The following is a 6038-nucleotide window of genomic DNA, read 5'->3' as shown; positions in this document are numbered from 1 at the left end:
ATGGTTGAGGCATCCCCACTATATAACCTTAACAGCTTCAAAAGGTCCTCCATTAAAGACCCCGTTACATTGTGCTTCAGGGAAAATGCGAGGATGTTCAGCCAGCTGATATCTGTGACATGATCATTAAAGGAACCTGAAGTGGCATTGTTGGTATTCTGTAACAAAAAAATAAATCATAATTTCTACACATTTAGAGACAATGCACATAGCATAATGTAAGCCAAAACCACTGTACAAATGTGTACATTTTTTATTTACCTTCACTTCTGATTAAGTCCCCTCTTCTGCAGTCTCTGTTGACTGTGACATAGGGGTGTAATCCTAAAATGATCCAGACTTTTCAGTATATATATATATATATATATATATATATATATATATATATATATATATATATATTGAGTTGTCAACAGCAAAACATAGTAATTAAAATATGCTAAAAGATAATAACATATAAAATGTGTCATGTTTACCTGTATTTCTTTGGATATAGACTTCCCTAGATTAAACTGAATTTAGATTCAAACTGATAAGATAGATATAATTGATAGATTAAACTGAAAGAGGGTATAAAATTAACTAAATGTAAATACAGTATGAGTGAGAATGTTACTTAAAACGTATAGAATGAAGTATTGAGGATTTGTTCTTCTTAAAGGAAGTGATCTCACATCATAGTTTGGTGATTGTGACTGTTCTTTCCTTTTGGGGAGGTGTGACAAATCCTAAAACAAGGTAATACATCAGTTCATAAAAATCAGAAGAACAGTCTGTGGTGATCATTAGTAGACATTTCTTACTAAGAGTTGAAAGACATTTAAATATATATTTTTACCTGTTTTTGTGTAGATAGTGACTCTCTTGTAGACTCTGGTTGTAACAGTATATTCTTAAAGATGGGGTAGCATTATTCAGTGAGAGAAAAACAAACAAAAACAAAACAAGCCTATATCAATAGATTCATATAATTTATTCCAAAAGGTCTACCTCAAGGACTGTTTCTGTTAGGGTGGATTCTACATTTGGTGAGTGACGAGCATTATTCTAAGACAGGGAAAAAACAAACATAGTCAATTTAAAGGTAGATAAAAATTATTTGCTTTTTAAAAGCTGAGAAATCATTCAATATAAATCATTCAATGTAATAAAACAATCTATGTTACATCAGTTTACAACATCCCAAAATATTTTACAACATAGCCACTTTTTCCTTTGTAAGTGTCTGTTTAATTTTCTTTTTTGGACTTATATCACTGGAGTGATTCTTGAAAGTTTCCCTTTCTGTGTCATGGAGATACTTTTCGATTTTCCTGTATGGTTCTAATTACAACATTATATGAGACACAGCTTCACAACTTTAGATCATTTTACCAAGTAGTCTAGATCAGTGTTCTTTACCAGGGTCAGAAATTGACTTTTCCATTTGAATGGAAAATGTGCCACTTAAATTAATTATCTAGGCCAATTTTGTACATTTTTTAAATCCAATTTCAAAAAAAACAATTTAGTAATTCCATCTATACCATATAATGTAAAATGCTAGAATTTAAACAGTATGTTGCTAAATGTAACAGTTTAACGTGTTCTGATTGTTTGAAATTCAAGATTAAAGCTGTATATTAATTGATAAAGAAACTAATACAAGTATGTAGGCCTATTCTGCTTAAATATTAAAGTCATTGTCATTAATTTGTTGCTGTTGATATTGTAAAATTAATATTGATTTAACAGAAGACATATTTGATGATTTAACATTGTACATCCGAATTTGTTTACAATTTTATAGTACTCTATTTTCATATTTTTAAGGTTTGTAATTATATCTATGTTTGTCTCTATTTTTATATTTCAGTTGATCTCTTACATTTATTTATTTTTTTGTTAAAATCAATATAGGAAAAAGAAAAGAAAGAGAGAACATGTATGCACACATTTCCTCCCCCACTAAATGATCCAAATGCTTCAGATTTGTTTAATTTATAATAGTAACAAAACGTGTGCTTGGTAAGAAAGTTTAAGACTGTAATTGTAAATTTTTATAAATTTTCAGTTTTATTTTAATTGCAACAATTGTAAAATATACTATTTAATTGTGCATGGCCCATTTGGCTTGTTTTTGTGGAGCATCTTTGTTAATGTGATATATATATATATATATATATATATATATATATATATATATATATATATATATATATATATATATATATATATATATATATAGGGCTTTACATTAACACCTGCCAACCCGTCAAATGCGGGTAGATTTCAGCTTTGGGGGGATAGACAGCCGCTTCCACTAGCCACTTTGGCAGGTTGGAAATAATTTTTACATTGCAGTTTTCTTAAAGCAGGGTCCAACAATAAGGATGGCCCAAAATGCGTGCAAATTTGATCTTAGAACCGAGAAGCAGCACAACTGACAAAAATAACTGTTTGCACAAGCAAAAGCAGATGAATACCTTATGAGTGGATGATTACTCGCGCGCACAGGTGATGTGATAAGCGCAACTGTTAAAAAGTGCGCAAGCGCTCCCGTTTACTTGCGCGAAACAGCCGTGTGTAGAGGAAGCGCACATGGTGCGATCAGTTCTATTTGAAATAGCCTAGAAAAAAGCGATACCTCGTGCAAGCATCAAACCTTTTGTAAGCAGCAGCAGTCACTGCTTTCGTTTGAATTATTCTCGGGAACGTGATCATCCTTTATCACTCGTGGTATGCTTCACCTGCTTATTTTGTTAATATAGTTTAATCATCATCCTGTGCAATAACATTGCTTTAATATGAGATTAACTTCCCATTTATGTGTAGTAACCGCTGATCTGGGACCGTTAGCCAGGACAGATATATGGATATTTTAGATACATAATAGATCTTTTAAAATGTCAATTTAAAAAAAAAAAGTTTTGTCGAATAAAAAGTGCATGTATACAGCTATTTGCTTCTTTTGACACATTTAAAATGTGTGGCTAAGAATTATTATTTTTTTTTTGGTGCGGTCAGAGATAAATTTGGCAATTCCCAAATTTTGAGCCCTACAAAAACTCATGTGAAATAAAAACCAATTGCAATGCGACACAATTCGCTCATGCACAGTGAGCAAGCTCATACACAACATGCACAAACAGTGAAATAAATAATGAGGCATGCGGACAACAAAAGATCTAAATCAAGTAATTTTAGCATGTCAAAGTCACATTTATTAAAATATATTTTTCAAACAGCAAAATTGTGGCTAGTGAAAATGGCAAGTGACTGTTGGAAATCTGCCAGCCACAGGGATCTAAAATTATATTAAGCTATAGTTATATTAGGTTAATAAGCCCTGAATATATATATATATATATATATATATATATATATATATATATATATATATATATATATATATATATATATATATATATATATATATATATATATATATACAGGGCTTAACATTAACTTAAGCTTAATATAACTTTTTTTTTTATTACCCGACCTGTGGTTTATCCGCAGCGCCCGCAGATACACCCGCCATTTACGCATCACTAACGGGAGGCAAAAATACAACCTTTACGACTACAACCATAGTTTCAGACAAAACTGTAATGTATTTTACTGGTGAATATGTCATGTAAAAACACTTTACAAACACAGTATATGTATATTTTTGCATTATTTAAACGGAAACCTATCTAAATGAAACCTTAAACAAAAATGAGCATCATCTGTGTCTGCACAGAGATCAAGCTTCTCATCGAGAATGTGGACATTATGCTGTTCTTGAAGAAGAACTTAAAACTTAATTAAATATTCTAAATGTCCTTAGAGAAGACAAGTCGGTTTATCTTTCACTAGTCTACATTGCAGTTATTTATTTAACTTTATTTTACTTAGTTAAGATGGCTGCACTAAAGATAATAGTTTTTTCTGATTAGTCTATATTGGAGGTATTTATTTAATTGTTGATGTTTACTCAGGTATCCTGACTGTACAATATTGTGAAAACCAAAAATTCTGTGACCCTTAACTCACCTTTACTTGTTCAAACAGGGTTTTTTTTCTGATGTTGAACAATAATATCCAATAACTTGTAATGTCTTTGGTTGTTGAAAACTTGAACAGTAAATGCTGAATTAAGATAATTCTTTTGTTTATTATTTTATTATTTATATTGTCAGACAGCTAAAAAAAAAATCACTATATGTGTTAAATCAGCTGCACAAAGCGATTGGCATACTGAAAGTCTTGTAAAATTGATAGATATAAAGATTTTACGTTTATTGTGATAAATATCGATATCGACTGATATGAAAAAAATTATTAATATTTTTTTTGCCATATCGCCCAGCTCTACTATACAGTAAAGAGAGCAACATCAACTGCATTACAAGTTCAAAACAACAACAACACCTGGTACCGTTTAAACCATTGTACCAGAGTTCCTAAGCTAAGAAACAGTCAAAAAAAAAATTTAGCCATCTAGCACAGGAAGTACATAAGCAGCATAAAACAAGTAATGACTCTCTTGAATTTCATCATGGACGACATGAACTGGTTGGAGGAGAAACTGCGGACCTGTCGGTTTATGTAAAATCGCTGGCCTCTGGGGAACAACAGGAGGACCCTACTGTGGAAGGAAATCATGCTACTGTCAATGATCATACATATGTGAACTTGAGTAAAGAGATAATCTTTCCCCAGACGAGGGACAATCGGATAATAGAATGGAATGAGACCTATCAACAATCGACTTCTCAGCCTTACTGGAAAGGGAAAAGCTGACCGATAAGCTGAAGGGGACTACTGCTGCTTCAATATTACAAAAATTAACCTCCAGAGGTGGATAGTAGTCAAAGAAAATGCTGGACAAGACAAAAACTTGAGTAACTGGTTTGCCTCCATATTTGGATCTTGGGGACAATGGTTGTCAAAGTTGGCGTATTTGGAGGATACCATACTTGTTTTTGCTTAACTTTTTTGCTGTGTTGTGTCATTCATCAGATCAATGCTAGCCAGTGCTGCTGCCACACACATGGTTACTGTGCAAGCCCACCTCAACAGTGACTATGGCAATAAAAATATGCTTCCAAAATCCTCAGATTGGTCCGTTTATGAGAACGTTACCCCAAACTTTGGTAAGATGAGTATCAAACCATTTTTTTTACTTTTGTTTTTGAGTGTGCCGTAATTCTTGTTTTTTATGTTATTCCTGTTTTGAGGAAAAGAGATAGTCTATGACATGTATTTTATTTTCTTTGCTTTTCAAGCGTAGACAGACCATTGGAATAATGAATAGTGTAGGCAGGTAGTTAGAGGATATTTTGTTTTTTATTTTGGCACTTAAGACTCTTTTACATATATATGCCAAAAATTATTCCCATACAATGCAAGTAATCTTATGTCGTTTTCTATTTTCTTGTTCTATTTTTCCTCTCTTGTTCTTTGTTATCAGAATGACACGAATGAAAAGAGGGTTTCAAGCAGGTCATTATCTGTGCTACGAGACAGAAGTGCAAACAGAAGGACCTGAAATTAAGGATATTAACCCTATAATCTACAATATTATCTTTTAATACTATATTGGATATGTTTCTGGGTATGAAATGGACATTTATCGAAGCTGCAGGGATCACACACTCACAGGGAAAGACGACTTGAACTGAGTGCTTAATGGAATCAACGGTCATCTCAAAGCTGGCGAATGCTGTAAGAGAAGGCTCTACTGGTGGTTTAAAAGCCTGCTGCTCGCTCCAACACCAGACAGTACTTAGTAGTACCCCTGGCAACGTGGGATCAATCATCTTAAGACCAGGAGACATTATCTTTTAATCCTTTCTAGTCAAATAAAGGGGGAGATGTTTGGTTCCGCCTCTCCACTGGAGTGCAACATAGGGATGTTGACATTTGGTAAAGATTTGAAAGGCAACTTTTTGTTGCATTATAAGGTCAATTGTACTGATATGTTGGTACCTTATGCTGCATTCCGGTTGAGGGTTAGGAAAGAGACTTTCTTCTGATATAGTCCCTCTAATTTATACTGATTTATACTT

This window comes from Danio rerio, chromosome 4, assembly GCF_052040795.2.
Source record: "Danio rerio strain M-AB ecotype USA chromosome 4, GRCz13ab, whole genome shotgun sequence".
Lineage (NCBI taxonomy): Eukaryota > Metazoa > Chordata > Actinopteri > Cypriniformes > Danionidae > Danio > Danio rerio.
Note: the sequence above shows the minus strand (reverse complement) of the source record.